Genomic DNA, 18,994 nt, shown 5'->3' with positions numbered 1-18,994 from the left:
CCCCCCCCCCCCCAGTTTTTGTCAAATATCCACGCTTTGAGACCCATTGAATCCGAAAAACAGGTTTTTACGAATGTGGCTGTCTGTTTGTCTGTCTGTGTGCACGATGACTTTAAAAAAATTAATCTATTAAATTTGGTAGGAAACTAATCTTTTTCTTCATATAATGTCCTCTTTTTGGTTAAAAATGTAACTGTTTGGTTGAAAATTCGCCTTTTTAATTGAAAAATTAAACTACTTTGTACAAAGCTGAACTTCTCTGTCAATAAAAATTGATTATTGTTGGTTAAAGAGTGATCATTTTTAATGAAAATTAAACTCTTTATTTAAAATCTTAATTATTATGCTACAAATTCAACCTTTCTATTTTTTATTTGAAATTCTTGTTTCTTGGTAGATAGGTTCACAATTTTAAAATTAAAGAATTTACAATTGGGAAACCTTCAAATACGAGGTTTCACTAATTCGACTAATTTTTAACCAGATTAGAGTACAAATACGTAAAATTTCGTCTATAGCAATTTTAAAATTTTAATATGAAATTAAAATTATTAAAAATGTATGTATCTCCATAGTATCTATTATCTAAAATAATAGAAAAGAAAAGTAAGGAAAATTATTGTTCTTGCTTTTCTGTAATGAAAATTTTTTCAAAATTTGTAAGTTTAATTTTTGAAGTCAAATGATTTTTCATTACAAAAAAAAATGTTCTACAAATTGTTGATGTAGGTAAGTTGTTGGCTATAGGGTCAGGTGAATTGAAACTAATTAAGTTGTTTTAAACGTAAAATGCATTTACATTATTTCTTTGCCACAAAATATTGGGTTGAATGTTATTTCCCGTACAAACAAATTATTTGAAACCCAACAAAAAAATAAACAAATAAGAATTTAATTAATTACATACATGTCACTGAAAAAATAATTTGTAAAGAATTTCTTGATTGCAATGTTTTTTTTTAATTAAATGAAAAATTGGTGACAAAGCTTTTTCGACTGCATTGGTATTGTTTTCTAATTAATTGAACTTCATTGAAATAAAACAATGTTTCCAGAGTACTGCAAGATTTATCAATAGTTCCTAATAAAACAAAATAAAATTTAAATTTAAACTTAAGTCATTTTTATGAATTCACAACTAAGATCAATATAATCAGTATAATTCTATTCCAAAATAGAATATAATTTTATTCCAAAAACACTAACATAATGTGAGAAGAAAAATTGTTTAAGATTGTAAATCTTCTCTTAAACCTAATTCTTTTATTAAAAAGAGATGCTTAGAGTTCGGATTTCTTTTAATTTCATAAATTCATTACTGAGAGTACATTGTAACAATATTTATTTTCCAAAACATAACATGCCAATGACCACCCATTTTCGACGCAATCAACTTTTTCAATTTTCGTATGAATTGAAATTTTTATTTATTCAATTCTAATGTAACATTATGTGAATATTAAATTTTTAACACTTTTTCAAATAAAAAATTAGCTATTCCATGGAATTTTCAACACATTTTTTTTAAGGAAAGCTTTCCAGGAGGTATCCTTTCAAATCAAAGAAACTTATTTTCATTTGGGAGTGGACAGAAAAAATAAATTTAAAACATTTTCTTTTTTTTCAGTCACCATTTCTTCATCGAATTTGTTTTACTATACGAATTCATTTATTTTGATGTTACAAACGATTTTCCAAAACTTTTAGTGTAACAAAAAATTCTGGTAATGAATGCAGTTACGTAGGACATAATTTTGATTTGAAAATCGAAGTTTCAAAAATAACAAAAATGGTACACAATCATAACAAAATTTTTATATTATTTTTAGAGGTCTTTCAGCACCTAATAATACGTTTAAGTTCAAAAGAAAAAATCAAATAACTCTGACTGCGATTTTGGTGAATCATTAAGTAAAATAACATTTTGCTAGCTTTAAAAAATTTTTGTGATGCGAGCAATTTCGATGTTTTTATATATTTATTATTGCCAAGGCTGCAAAAATTATATTTTTTTTCTATGTCTAGTTTAAATCTTTTTCTAAATATTAAATTTTGTCTTCGTGGTTTTTTTCAGATTTTTTAAATATATCTTCAGTCTTTTTTTAAGTTTGAAACTTTGAACACAGTGACTTTTTTGATATCTTGCAATGCTCGGTCACCATTTCTTTATCGAGTTAGTTTTTATAGCAAGAATTTATTTAATTTGATGTAAAAAACGATTTTCAAAAACTTCGATAATAGAAAAAATTCTGAAGATGAATAAAGTTACATAGAAAATAATTTTTATTTGAAAATCGAATTTTTTAAACTAATCAAAAATGGTACGAAACCATACAAATATATATTTTTAATATCCTTTTTAGGTCGTGAGCTATTGCTCTTTTATTTCTAATTAATTTATAGATTATTTAAATTTTACTTAATTTTCGCATTTATTTGCTTTCTTTCGCAGTAATCTGAAACTTTTTCTTCTAAGCCTATGGGTATTTTTAGATTCTAAAAAATCCCTGAAAAGAATAATAAAAAAATTATGATTTTTTACCATTTTTCATTATCTTCGAAACTTCGATTTTGAAATAAAAATTGTATTCTACGTAACTACATTCATCACTAGATTTTTTTACAATAAAAATGTTTTGTTACATCAAAATGAATGAAATAGTTCAGTAAAAACTGATTCGGTGAAAAAATTGGGCCCCAGCATTGAAAGATATCGAAAAAATCACTGCTTTCAAAGTTTCTGCTAACTGAAGAAATCGTTTTAAAAATCTGAAAAAATGTCTTATGCATTTTGATTACTTACTCAAAATAATAGGATGAATAATATCAACATGTAATATTTGAATCGTCTGTCTTAAACAGAAAAACTGTTTTCATATACAAAAATAAAATTTGATGTATGAATAGAAAAAACATTTTGATTATGAATTTTGAAGTAAAAAAAATCTGATAGGGAATGATAAGGATTGTAAAAGTATTAATTTATTTAAATTTGTGCATTAATTTTTTTAATTGAAAACTTAATCTCAACTTAAAAGAACTTAGCATAAAGTGGGACAGGGATAGGGTGCGACAGAACTTTTCCTTAACTTTTCCAGCTCTAAAAATGACAATTTTAAATACAAAATTTTATTTCTCTGATTTGTCATTGTATTTAAAAAAAATTTTGTATATTTTTGTAATTTTTTATTTCATGTAAACTTCTATTCTTAAATTGATGAAAATGAAAACTTTATTATTATTTAAAAAATCACTACATACCATATCATTAACCAACAATCTTTTTAGAAAAAACTCCATGAATTATGTTCATCCAAAGTATTTTTTGTGAAATGGTGAATCTAAGGTTTTTAATAATTAGGTAAAATCCTTTAATATTTTTGACAGGTCCCTCAAACACATCAATCCTATTGCCTCAACTTCTGTTTATTTCAGTGAAATCAATTACTCATCAACAAGAACAATCGATTTCAAATGAAAATTTTATAATAAATATTCCTCTTCTTTAATATTTTTAAAAATAAAATTGTTAACTCACTGTATTTGTTTCCCATCGAAAAATTCCAGTCTTCATTTTGTTTATATCCTTTGCATGCTTGGGAATTACAGAAAAAAAGTTAAATCAATGATTAAAAACACAATGTAAAAAATGCAAAACATAGTTCAAACATTATTTAAATTATTTTGATAAAAAACACTTTGAAAACTTTAATATCTCTTTTTTCTCGCAAAAATGGAAAAAGATCAACAGAACTGTATATTATGGTGTACAGGGTATAATGTCACGACGTATACTAACATTGAGTTTTTATAGAAAAATTCTCAGAAGTTGTCAGATTTTGGGAAAAGATACTAGTTAAAGAGAGAGAAAGAAATTTTTTTGAAAAGAAAAAAGACATTAAAATTTTCTATACGTTTTTCTAAAAATAATTCAAAGAATGTTTTAACTATGCTTGCAATTTTTAAATTGTATTTTTAATAATTGATGTAACTTTTCTTTCTGTGATTCCCAATAGTGCAAAGGACATAAACAATACGAAGACTTTGGAATTTTTAGATGGGACACAAATACAGGTAGTTAAACTTTTTATAAACAAATTATTTAAAAGGTATATTTTTTATACAAATTTTGTTTGAAATTAATTGTTCTTGATGATAATTAATTTATTTCACTGAAATAAACGGAAATTGATGTAACTTTTCTTTCTGTGATTCCCAAGAGTTTCAAAGGACATAAACAATACGAAGATTTTGGAATTTTTCGATGGGACACAAATACAGGTAGTTAAACTTTTTTTAAACAAATTATTTAAAGGGTATATTTTTTATACAAATTTTGTTTGAAATTAATTGTTCTTGGTGATAATTAATTTATTTTACTGAAATAAACAGAAATTGATGCAACTTTTCTTTCTGTAATTCCCAAGAGTGCAAAGGACATAAACAACACCAAGACTTTGGAATTTTTCGCTGGGACACAATTACAGGTAGTTAAAATTTTATAAACAAATTATTTAAAAGGTATATTTTTTATACAAATTTTGTTTGAAATTCATTGTTCTTGATGATAATTAATTTATTTTACTGAAATTAACAGAAATTGATGTAATAGGATTGATGTGATTGGGGGACCTTTAAAAAATATTGAAGAATTTTACCTAATTATTTATTCTTTGTATAAAAAGATAAGATAACAAATCTTATTATTTAAAAAGGAACTTCTCAAAATAGAAGAAACTAAGGGACAGAGTTATTAATAGGTTAAAGTAATTTTCTTGTTCCTTTACAGAATAATTATTTTCTCACTAAAGATATTGATTATAGTAGAGTTAATCAAGTTTTAATAGTGATATAAAAAGGACGGAGAAAGGAAAAAGTGAGAAGTTCATTTTTAGTTGACTTTCTCCCTTTTGTCCCCTTTTTTTTCTTTTATTTTCCAGCCTGCAGGGTTTTATGAATATTTTAAGAATTCTTTTTATTGAATTATAAATAATTTACCTCAATTTCTTAAAAAATGTCTTTTTGTTAAAATTAAATAAAAAAAGAATTAATTTTAATATTAGCAATTTTAGAAAGAATTAAGTTTTAGATTATAATTTCCTCGTTGGAAAATGTAATAATCTAAATTCCTCATTACTTGTGTAGCTTTATATTAATGAAATTTCCTACACTAATGAAGTTGGACAGTTGGGTTTCCATTACTGTGACGGTAACTTTCGCCATTTATTATTTAAATTTCGCATTATTGTGTTAATGAAATATTAAAAATATTGTTTGTATAGTTCACGCTTGACGTTAAATTAAATATTTATTCTAAAAAATTTGTTCAAAGTACTTTATTGCAACCTCCAATTCTAACCTAAAATTTTGCCAACTGCTTAGGTAATTAATTTTTTAGTAACTCATGAATTTAATTTTTCAATAAAAATCGTTTTATTCAAAAATTCAACTGTTTGGTTATAATTTCTTTTTCTTGAAAATTGATATTTTCGAGTTAAAAATATAACTGGTTTGAAGAAAACTCGTTTTTTTGGCATAAAGATTCATTCTTTTTGGCTGACAAGACTGTTATTATATTTTTAATTTAGAATTAATCTTAATTTAAATTAATAGATAAATTAGTAAAATTTTTCAACAAATTTCAGTTCTTTTTGGTCAAAAATGTAATTATTTGGTTGAAATTTTATTTATTTTCTGTAAATATTTATAATTTTTTTATATTAAATAGTTTTGTTAAAAAGTCATCCCGTTTGGTTAAGAGGTCAACTGTTTTATAGAAAAGTCGTCTTTTTTAATTGAAAATTCAGAAGTTGGATTAAAATTTGTTTTCTTTCTTGACTGAAAAATATTTTTTAAATAATATTTAAACTATTTTGTTAAAAGTTCATCTTTTTGGTTTGAAAATTTATCTTTTTAATTATAAATTTCATCTTTCTTGAGCAAAAATGCAGCTGTGGCTGAAAATTAATTTGTTTAGGTCGAGGCTTCAACAGTTTTATTTAAAATCCGTTTTTTTTATTGAATTGAAACTGCTTTCAATTTTTAATTCAAATCTTTTTTGGTTAAAATATTACTTACTATATTTTCTGATAAGAATTCGCCTTTTTTTGGTTAACCTAATACATCAATTTTCTAACAAATTGTTGAATTTAAAAATCAAAGAGACTAATTTTCTACAAAAAAAGATGAATTCTTATCAAAAAATATAATAGTTAATATTTCAACAAAAAATGTTTCAATTTTAAATTAGAAACAATTCACTTTCTTTAAAAAACCAACGAATTTTCACCTAACAGTTTAAACTCAAAAATATTAAATCTCAAGAAAAAAGTTAATTTTCAACCAAATACATTAATTTTTTACCAAATTATTGAATTCAGGAGCCACAAAAAAAGAGTCTTCAACAAAACAGTTATATTCTTAACTCTAAAATATTAATTTTCAAGAAAAAAGATAATTTACAACCAAACCTTAGAATTTTCAAGTCAAATAATGAAGTTTGTATAAAGTAGTACAATTTTTCACCTAGTATTGGAATTTTAAATCAAAACAGAGGTATTCTTATAAAGATATATAATAGCTGATATTTCAACAAAAAAATGTTTTGATTAAAAATTAAAAAATATTCATTAAAAAAACAAACGAATTTTCACCCAAAAAATTCAAACCCAAAAATATAAAATTTCAACAAAAAAGTTGATTTCCAACCAATTAGATTAATTTTCTACCAAATTATTGAATTCTTAAGCCACAAAAAAAAGTGTTCTATAAACAATTATATTTTTTAATCTAAGATATTAATTTTCATCCAAAAAGTTCATTTACAACCAAATCATGGAATTTGCAAGTGAAATTATAAATTTTTTCTAAAGTAGTACATCTTTTAACCGAGGAGTGGAATTTTAAATCAAAATAGATTAACTTTGATAAAAAAAATATAATAGATAATATTTCAATAACAAAAATGTTATTAGAAATGGAAAGCAGTTGCATTCATTTTAAATTAACAACGCATTTTCAATAAATTTTTAAAGCCTCAAAATATAAACAGATTAATTTTCAACGAACCTGTTGCATTCTTGATCAAGAAAGACGAAATTTATAATTTAAAAAAAATTTCGAACCAAACAGACGAATTTTCAACAAAATAGTGGAAATATTATTTTAAAAAGATTTTTCAGTCCATGAAATTGTTTAACACTTTTTCGAATTTAAGAATTAATTTTATTTACGATGAATTCTAAGTCAAGAATACAAAAGGATACTTTTCAATCAAAAAGAATGATTTTTCATTCCAAAAAGACTAGTTTTCTTCTAAACATTTATATTTTTAACTTCAAAATATAAATTTTCAACATAAAAGTTAATTTACAACCAAACAGTTGAAATTTTAAGTAAATCAATAATGTTAATCTTCTTAATATTTATAATAATAAATATTAATCTACAATATTTAATTTTTATGTATACTTAATAATCTTTACTAAAAATTAAATTCGTGAGTTACTATTAAATTAATTACCTAAGCAATTGCCAAAATATGAGTTTGCAATAAAGTAATTTGAACTACTTTTTCAGGATGAATAATCAATTCGCGTGGAGCTTATAAACAATATTTGTAATATTAATAATTTAATTTGATAATATCTTGAGTCATTTTTTTGCAAAATGTTCACATGCTGATATGAATTTTCTTTAAAAAATAAAGAAAAATAAACTTCTTATGAGTCATAATTGTTCTTGTTTTTTAATTTATTCTATAGTTGTAAGTGAATTGTACCATTTTATTCTGATAAACCCCATTCGATTTTCCTTGTCCCAGTATTGACTAGCATAAAAAATATCCATGTGTATTAATTAACTCTAAAATTAATCATTTGTTTTTGTTCTAATCGATTAAATAATGTACTAGCCACTTATTATAACGGTTTTTGTAAAAAAAATTACTCCTTAAATCTGAATCAGTGAAATTTCACTGATGTAAATAGCTAGAAAAAGGTCACTTTCAATCAGTAAAGGTTACTTATTGATTCAGTGAAATAACCACTGTTAAGGGTTGGCAGCACTGCACCATGTCAATTTAGCATACAATAAAATAATATTTTAGTACATTCTATCAAAGAATCATAGTAAAAACATAAAATCCATAAATATGAAAAAATATTAAAAAAGGTGAAAAGTGACCGAAAATTAAAAAATTTATTTTATCAAGAAATTCTTCTTACTACTTTAGTAAAAGAGTAAAACAACGCTTAACTTTAAAATTGAGAGGTTATGCTTGCCATGATTTAATCTGGTGTTACTCAACTGATTATTAAATAAGTCCGAAATCACTGATTAATCAGTGAAATATCTAACTACTATTTCAATCAGTGAATTTTTCACTGTTTCATATTTATAGAATACGATTCACTATTTTGAAAATGTGATTATGTGGATTAGCTTTTTGTAACTGTCCCAGTAATGTTCGGTTTACCTTATATATGGAAATCGCAAAAAAAAAACAATTATAATTCAGAAGTGATTTGTAGATTTTCATTATTCTTAGAATGTTTTCTATAACTGCTTTCTCACTCTGATAAATAATTATTGCTTTGACCTTTCTCGATGCGTTTTTTAAAAGGATGCCGCACATGAATCTGAGTGCTGTCGACAAAATGAAAAACGAACTTTTTGATTCGCTTTCAACAAAATATGGTGTGGTTGCATGTTTCGTAGGATTAAACGCGTGACTTGGAATACGAATCCTCTGGGACGCGACGAGAGGTCGCACAAAGTGTAGGATCATGTTGGTACCTCTGACCAAGCCCCCCCCAACAGTCCCGAGGGACTTCCCCGTGTACCTGACTGGACCAACTTCGAAAGGCATCCAGAAAAAAAAAACGACACGCATAATTTACAGGAATAAACATTCCATTTCCACTCAAATCTTGAACATTCTTCTGACGTCATCCAATACTTCTTTCTCAAAATTCAGAGTTTTCCTTAAGGGGCTAGGGTACTTTGGAGACAAAAGAAATCGAATTTTTATACGTTACATTTTCTAAAAGTATAACATTTTAAAAGTCGAACATTTTAAAAGTTGTTTTTTTCACTCGTTTTCTAGTTTTAAAACTTTAAACGCGTTTTTCTCGAAAATACGTTTTTAAAACGGGGCGCGCGATTTCTCAAAAACGGTTTATGCGATCGTTACCAAATTTGAAACAGTTATTCTAGATATCATTCCACGAGGATTGAACGATCTTTTTTATTATTATTATTTTTCTATTAGACGGAAAACGATTGTTCTTTTATCGAAAAAATCAAATGTTGACTTTCAAAGTCCGCTATTTTGTAAAAAAATGATTATTTTTAACTTTACGATAGTTCAAAACTTTTCTCCAACTGTTTATTAAAAAATGCCGTTCAACTTTTTGAATTAAGATAATCTACTGCTTTGGCATTAAGGGCCCCGTTTTGAGTCTTTTTTTCTTGGACTCTCTGGAGAATAACTTGAACTCGATAAATTGTTTATATTTTTACATAAAAAAAATTATTGAGAGAAGTTCAAATATGTGTCCATCGAATGCCATAACACGTGTGCTCATATAAATTTTTTTTTTTACACAAAATTTACGGAAAGTCAATTTTTTAACGTTAACCTACCCTACCCCCTTAAAACTAGTTTAGTAAACTATCATACACGCGCACTAACTTTCAAATTGAAATTATTCAAAGTATTATTTTATTTTAATTGAATAAATATTTGCATCATGTTGCTTGCATAATTTTATTGTTTTGAGTATTATAAGATTACGTCACACTCGATCGGTAACGTTGAATTCTTTAAGGAAAACCTTATTAAATTATGACGTCACCGACCGAGTGTAACGTAATCATAGAATACCCAATACAATAAAATACGAGTCGATGCAGAGGACTTGGATCCTGAACATTGCCCCCCCCCCCCCCCCCCCCCCCCCCCCCCAATCGACGCACCATGGTCCATACCAATCGTTCCAATTCCAAGATACTCAGGTCGTTCAAAATACATTCATGGCAAAATAAAAAAGCTCGAAAAGCATAAATAAATGTTTAATAAATAAATTGTATGTATTCTAAGTCATTCCCATACAATCAAGAATATTTTATCTTCTTAAAATTTCTTAATTAATGGTAATTTAATCCTGACACTTAGAAGCATAATTAAATATTTTTGCTCGAGATAGCACTAAACGCACGCGCGCGATCCGCATTTTCCGGTCCTTGGATTTTTATTTTACAATATTTTAAACAAAGTACTTGAAAATGAATAATGGGAAATTTTCGAATATTAAGAGTTCTAAACATTTATTAAACGAAATATTTTAAATTCTGTATATTTAAAAAGTATATAGAAAAAAATATTGCGTATTAGAGAAAGTAATGTTTAGCATTTTAATTTTGAATTCCTTTTCATTTTAGCATTAAAACTGCTGAAGAAAAAAAATCTTGTTTTCATTTGTCATTAGGAACTTTGAAATGGTTTGTTTTTGATATTTTAAAATAAACAGTTGTATATGGAACAAAATATTTGATTTTTTACTGAAGAAAATACGAAATTTCACAGAATATAAAAAATATTAACCAAATATACATTTTCTACTAAACGGTTGAATTTTCAAACCCAATGTAAGAATTTTCCACAGAACAGTTGAATTTTTAACAAATCATTTGAAGTTTTAACGAAATATTTACATTTTTAGGTAAAAAAATTAATTTTTATCAAAAAAAGCAAACTAATTTTAAACTAAAATTATGAATCAAACAAAGAGCTGAACTTTAAAAAAGATAGTTCAAATTTCAACCAAGGATATAAATTTTCAAACTAAAAACATTAATTTTCAACAAAAAATGTAATAGATGATATTTCAAAAAGAAATATATATATTGTAATTAGTAATTAAAAACAGCTCGATTTATCCAACAAAAACTAATTTTCTACACGACAGTTAAATTTTCAACTAGAAAATTAATTTACCACCAAAAAAGGTTAGATTTTAACCAGAAGGTTGCAATCATTACTACAAAAGGTGCAATTTCTACAATAAGAGATAATATTTTAAACCAAAAAGATAAATTTTTAACAAAATAGTTGAATTTTCAATTTCGAAAAATCGTTAGTCAAGAAAAATTAATTTCAATAAATTTGTTGAATTTTCAAGTCGAAAATTTAAAAAATTTGTCAAAAAATAATTTTATTTCGAGCGGAATAATAAAATTTTGTATCGAAACTACTATTTATACTATTTTTGGTCTCTAAAGTAAGTCAGAAGTGAGAGGCCTGTAGATTAATTAATTTCGACATTACCAATTAGTGATATTTTAAGAGATATAACAGAATTCGATCGATTTTAAACAATTCTAAAGGTTTTTACTTATTTTTTAAAAATCCAAAGAATTTAAAGAGATTTCGTTCAAAATGCATTTTCAAATAATTTCTACCAAGTAATTATTAAATTTTCGTTCCAAAAAATATGAATTCCTTAGGCAAAATATTTCAACCAACAAGGATTTTAATTTTTAATAAAATCTGTTGGATTTAATAAAATAGACGACTTTTCAACATGAGTTGTATTTTCAACTAAGAAAGATTGTTTAGTCAAGAAAGAAAAAATTGCAAACATATTGTTGAATTTTCATCAGCATATATAAATTTTTAACCAGATACTTGAATTCTTAACTAAAAACGATCAACTTTTAACTAAAAATATATAATTGCTCAATTTTCATTTAAAAACAATAATTTCAAATTAAAAAAAAAAATTGTAAGCAAATGTTTTTACAGAAAATGGAATAGTTACACTTTCAGTTGAAAAAATTCATTTTCAACCAAAAAAAAACTGATTTTTAACCTAAGTGATGAATTTTCAACTAAAATGAGGAATATTTAACTGGAACACTTGAATTTTCAACCAAAAAGATGAATTTTTAAACAAGAAGATTTAATTTCAAATAAAGATTAATTTTCTACCAAAAAATATAGTTTTTCAAGAAAATACATTAATTTTTATTGAAATAGTTGAACCTTTAATTAAAGAAGACAAACTTTTAATAAAACAATGTAATTTTAACTTTAAAAAAATTAATTTTAAACCAACAATACGAGTTTTCAACTAGAAAATTAATCTCCAACTGAAATAGTTGAATTTTCAAAAATAAAAAATTAATTTTTACTAGAAAAGATACAATAGCAACTAAAAGTTCAAGAATTAAATTTCAAGTGTAAAATTTTTAGTTTAACCAAACGGATAAATTTTTAATTGTAATAAATTAGATTTTCAGTTACAAACATTTCTTTAAAAAATAAGCTAACTTCAAAAAAATTAGTTAGATTTTCAAACAAAATAATTAATTTTCAAATAAAATTGTAAATATTTAACTGGAATAATTATATATCAAACAATTAAGAATAATTTTTAACTGAAATGATGAATCTTCAACGAGAATAGTTAAATTTGTGACCAAAAGTATTAACTTTAAACCAAGAAAATTAATTTCTACCCAAAAAGACGAATTTTCAGCGAAAAATATCATTTTTCTACCAAAAATTGAATAATTAAATTTTTAGTATAAAAATAATGTTCAACTAATAATATGAATTTGTAACTAATATTATGGAATATTCCACTGGAATAATAGTTAATTTTTCAGTAAAAAAAAATAACACAGTCCAAAAAAATTTTACTGATTTTGAGTTACAGAAAGGTGACTATACTTTCCCGAAGGATTTTTTTCGCTGAATCTGGCTTCAGAATTGCTCCATCACGTCAAGTTTTTGAGATATTCTAACCTAAAAGTGCAAATAAACGCAATTTTCCCCATTTGTGAGGTTGTGTAACCCCGCAGATTTCGGTTTTCTTAAAAAAGTACACACAATATTACAAATTGAAAAACTTAAAAGTGAATTATTAGTGAAAATTATGAACCTTCAACAACAAAAAATTAATTTTTAACAAAAGTGAATTTTCAATTGAAAAAGAAAAATTTTTTGACCATAAAGATTAATTTCGTACAATTAAAGACGAATTTTCAACAAATTGCATACCTTTTCATACAAATAGATTAATTTTTAAATTAAAAAAATTAATTTTCAACCAAATAGTTAATAGTTTCCTACGATCAGGCATAAATTCCATTTTTAAATTAAATTCCTGGTCATTTCCCGGTTTTCTCTCGGTCAATAAAATTCCCGGTCTTTCCTGGTTTCGCAGTCAAGTTCACAGTCTGTAGACTGTAAAGCATGGTTGAAATAGAAATTAGACTAAAATTAATTAAAATTTACGAAATTTAAATTAGACCAAAATCCAAATTAAAAATCCCATTTAACGTCCAATAATCAAATTGATGCAGAATCCTGTTAAACAAAACAAGAATCCAACGACCAAATTTGGACCACAACCAATAAACAAAAACCAAAAATCCTATTGTAATCTGAAAAAAACAACAAAATAACAAAAATTTTTTAATTTTTTAAAAATAAATAAAATAAAATTTTCGGAAAAAAAATAAAAAAGAGGAAAGAAAAATGAGAAGGCAGCCAACCACATCCCCTTAGTTGGCTGCCTTCTCATTTTTCTTTTCTCTTTTTTATTTTATTTTCGAAAATTTTATTTTAGAGATCATTTATAAATTACGTAACGCGTTTTTTTCTTTTCCATATCGCTGTATCACTGTTCACTTCACGAAAATTATATTCTCATCTTTAATTAAACAAAAGAAAAACGCGTTAAGTAATTTGTGAATGATCCCTTATTTATTTTAAAAAAAAATTTCATTTTTTACAATAGGATTTTTGGTTTTTGTTTATTCGTTGTGGTCCAAATTTGGTCGTTGGATTCTTGTTTTGTTTAACAGGATTTTGCATCAAAATTAATTAATTTATGCGAAATTAAGTCAAAAATCGTGATAAAACTTTGCTTTTAACAGAAAGCTATTTCTTTCATTATTGTTGGCAATATGGAAAGTGTGCGATTAGGCAATCCATCACGAAAAATTATAATCTGCGTTATTGAGGTTATAACCTCAATTTTCGACGACTTATGTCATAAATCTTTTCGATAATAATAGGTTTTAAATAGCGTCATTAAAATTTTGAAGAAATCTAAGAATTTTAAAAGGAAGAAAAATTGCATCATTTTCAAGACATTTCAAAGATTTTTTAGAGAATCCAAAAAGATTTAAGGATTTGCAAGAGATTTTATGATTTTGAAACAGTTTTAGTAATCTTAAAGAATGTCAAGCGAGTTACTAAAAAGTTATTTAAAAAGATTTTAATCGATTTTAAGAGATTTCACTGGATGTGGAAAAATTTAAAGATTTTAAGATTTTTCGAGAGATTATAAAGAGTTTAAGAGAATCTAAAGGATTGTAAGAGATTTTAATTTATTTCAATTTATTTTAGTCAATTTCGAAAGATTTTGAATGATTTTAAACAAGTTAAAGGGATTTCAAACAAATTCTGAGGAGGTTAAGGATTTTTAAGAATTTAAGTGATTTTAAGGAATTAATAGGGACTTGGCAGGATTTCGAGCTTCTTTTTAAAGGATTTAAAAATAATTCAAAACTATTGTAGGACTTACAAGAGATTCTATAAGATTTTAAGACAGTTTTAGTAATTTTAGAGAATGTAAAGCGAGTTATTGAAAAGTTATTTCAAAATATTTTAAAAGATTTGAAAAAAATTTTAATTATTTTTAAACAATTTAAAGAATTAAACGATTTTCAAAAATCTTACAGGATTTCTAAGAAGGATCAGTCTTCGATCATTTTTATTTTCTCCTTGTATTTCTCTTACGTCACCTTTCAAGGTGCAAAAATAATCGCCAGTAATTATTATAAATTAATAATTATTTATGAATCCAAAATTGAAACAATTGAAGTCTCGTATATTGTTTTAATTCTCTTGAAATATATAAATCTTTTACTCAACATAGATTTAAAAAGAACTACATAGATTGGAAGAAATAAAAAAATAATTGATAAACATTCAAAAATCTTTCAAAGCTTAAAAATATTTTAAATCTCTTCAAAACTTCTAAAATTCATTAATATATTTCCATCTGACTCGAATTATACCTAAAATTGTAAAAAATATTCAAAATTTAAAAGAATGGGCTTAAAATCTTTTATATTTTTTACATTTTTTTATATATTTTGAAAGATTTTGTAATTTTTTTATTTTCTTTAAAAATTAATTTGATAAAAAACCATATTCAAATTTTTCCTCGAATCGAAAGAAATGTTTATAATTTTCTTGAAACCTTCTAAAATTGCCAAAATGCTTTTAAATTTTGTTTCGAAAATTTAAATAATTATTTTGGATTAAATATCATTTTAAGTTTTTCTAGGAACCTTAAGAAAATTTTTTAACTATCTTGAATCCTTTCAAAATCCTTCAGAAGCTTTAAGATTTTATTTGAAAACCTTGAAATATCTTACATTTTGTTTTCAAAAATTTTTATCCCTTTTCAAATTATAAATTAGGTTTCAAATTTTTCATCAAATTATATGAATATACGAGGTTTAAAAAAAAAGGATTTAATTGATATGATAAAAGGGTTTATTGCGAAATGAATCATAAGTTTATAAACGTTTATGGTAATTAATGCTAGTATCATCACCAGACATTCTTCCTACAACCGCAGTACCACACACTTCGGCTGCACTTCTAATAATGATATCCCAGAGCAAAATCCATGCACCCTCTATTTATTTATTGTGTGTTAGCGCCTCTCATGTTGACTTATCTATATGTTCGTTTATCTTATTCTGAAAATCTATTCATACTTCCGGTTTCTGTAGATTCTCAATCTTCATTCACATCACCCTTCTAGCATTCCAAACAACCAGTCTCCGTTCAGCGCCTGAAACTTTATCTTTACTTTTATCGGTTACATGCCTTTCGTGAACCAAAGTTTTAATCCATTCCGAGGCTACTCTAGTATTTGTATCATAATTTGTTTAAAGTACACACCCAACTACCAACTTGATGGGAAAAATTATTTTATGGATTAAAACCATGACCAAAATAATCCGCCAGTAAGGTAAATCCAGTAAAGTGGAGAGTCTGGTTATAACGTCAGTCCCACCAAACTGTGGACGATGGAGGGAGAATGTAGGGACAAAACTTTCTTGGGGAAAAAAGTTTCTATTTAGCTTAGCTATTGATATATCATTTGTGAATTTTTTTCATAATCTAATCTTAATGCATAAACTTGTTGATGAGATAGCAGATAAAGTTTTAATCTTAAATTAATTTTTAAATAGAGACCCTAAACTCAAGATAAGATCCAAATCGACATGGTTTGCGTATGGTTATTTATTAGAGTTCTTTTGATTAGTGTCAAACAATTTTTTACTATAATTTGTCGAATGAAATATATTTTTAATTAAATATTGTGCAAAGGTGTTTCAAAATATTAGCAATTTCAGGAATGTGTGATTCTTTTATCATTTCTTTTCCTATTTGGAAATTCTAATAATACGAAGAGATTGTTTCAGAATCAACGATCAACCACATTAAGTTTTTAATTGTGCAACTAGAATGTCCACGAGTTGGATATTTGCTTAGAGGATGAAGCATGAAAAACTGACAGTCCTTCGAAACCGGATCATTATCTATTCCTCGGCATGAGCACTTTCTCATGCGACTCTGAGAAGAATTAATTAACATCGTAGACTGGCATCCGAAGACGGTTCGGTTCGAAGCCTGAAGTCGTCGCACTGATTAAGGAATCGATCTGACGTCCACGTCTTGTTTCGTTGTTCTTGAAAAAAAATTCGTCCCAATAATGTCGTTACACCTCGACAATTTGGCATACACTCAAACGACGTACACCAATCATTAATGCTTAAGCGTTTAAGCATGCTTTACCTTATTAATAATGAGGCGCGTCACACATGGTAATCTATACAATGGTTGGCCCTCCCCGCAATGATTGGACACCCCTAATGGTCAGCCTTTCCCCAATGGTTGGCCATCTCCGCAATGGTCGGCCACCCCCAATGGTTGACCATCCCTAATGGTTAGCCTTTCCCCAATGGTCGGCCATCCCCAATGGTTGGCCATCCCCAATAGTTTGACACCCCCAATGATTGGCCACCCCCCGCAATAGTTGGCCATCCCAATGGTTAGCCATCTCCAGTGGTTTGCAATCCCCTAATGGTTGGTCACCCTCGCAATGGTTGGCCATCCCCTATAGTTTGACATCCCCCAATGGTTGGTCATCCCCAATGGTTTGCAATCCCCCAATGTTTGGCCACCCCCGGAATGGTTGGCCATCCCCTAAGGAGGCTTCCATAAACCACGAGGCCCAATTTTGGCCACTTTTTTACAGCCCCCCCTCCCCAATAAAACACGTGGTTCATAGGAAGCCCCTAATAGTTGGCCACTCTCAATTATTGGCCACCTCACTTGAATATGTTTATCTGAAAAAATCTGTAGAAATAAAACTTCTAATAAAAAACGCAGGATGAAACGCATACAATTTTGCAACGTATTTGAAAAGCTGGTAAAGTGATGAATTTTAATTAAAAGATGTTAAGGTTAGGAGTTACGGTTCGTTAACAATAATTTTTTTTCCTACTAAATATGGTAGATTTAACTAAAAACTTTGGAATTTTAATTAAATTTTGTGGATTAAGGTACGTAACATTATTATTTTAACCTTAAAATTATATCTGTATATCGATAAATGGATAGCCAATCATTGTCATTCAAAAACTGGAAACATAATGATTGGCCACAATATTTGAAAAGGTAATGACTAATTTCTTCGCAAAATGCATTCAAAATTGTTTAAACTTAAACAAATAAATTGTTTAAACAATTCAGTGGCTTATCACTGCAATTTAATAATCAGTAATAATACAATCATTGACCTAAGCCATTAAAAAAAAACACTTTATTACTGACCTCTGTATTTTAGAATTTCGTTCGACACCTATAGTGTTTTTCACAAATTGTTAAACTGGAATATTTTTTTTAAGTGGCCAATCATTGTACCGATTACCCCAATAATGTTTTAAATTTTTACAAGACTCTATGGAACGTAAGTTAATGATAAAAAAATGTATTAGTCGCATTTTCAAACAAATAGTCAAATTTTTTAAACAAAAAGACGAACTTTTTCGAAGAAAGTTGAATTAAAAAAAGCAGTTCATTTTCCGCTAAGAAATATCAGTTTTTTCTACTATAAACTATGTATAATTTATCCAGAAAGACGAATTTGCAACAAAATAGTTCATTTTTAACAAAAGTATTATTTTTCGAAAAATTAATTGATTTTTTCACCAAATAGCTAATTTTTTTAACCAAGAAAATAATTTTTTACCAAAAGAAGATTTTTTAACAAAATAGATGAAGTATCAATCAAATAATTTAATTTTCAACTGAAAAAGATAATTTTGCAATCAAAAATGAAATCGTCAAATTTTTAGTTAGAAGAACTTATTTTTAATTTTGAAAAACGTATTTTCAACCAGTTAAATTCAACTAAAGGAGACCAATTTTCAAGAAAATGGTTGAATCCTCAACCAAAATTAGGAATTTCTTCAAAATATATGACTTTTCCACCAAATAGTTGAATTTTCGTCTTATAAAAGACAAACTTTCATCCAAAAATAGAATATCTTATTAAAAAAATTATCAGATACAAAAATTAATTTTTGACAACAAATATGAACCCGAAAATATGAATTTTCAAGAAAAAAGTTGATTTACGACCAAGTAGCTGAATTTGCAACTAAAGCTATGAATCTTCAATAACAATGAAAATTTTTTTACAAAGCGGTTTAAATTCAAACCAAATCGTTGATTTTGCAAATAAAAACATGATTCTCAACAAAACATTCAATAGGTATTTTAACAAGAAAATTTTAACCTTGAATTTAAAAAAGTCGAATTCAACCAAAAAACAGAAATTTCCAATAAAATAGTTAAATTTCACCCAGAAAAAATCAATTGTCAACTTGA

This window comes from Belonocnema kinseyi, chromosome 10, assembly GCF_010883055.1.
Source record: "Belonocnema kinseyi isolate 2016_QV_RU_SX_M_011 chromosome 10, B_treatae_v1, whole genome shotgun sequence".
Taxonomy (NCBI): Eukaryota; Metazoa; Arthropoda; class Insecta; order Hymenoptera; family Cynipidae; genus Belonocnema; species Belonocnema kinseyi.
This window is presented reverse-complemented; position numbering follows the sequence as displayed.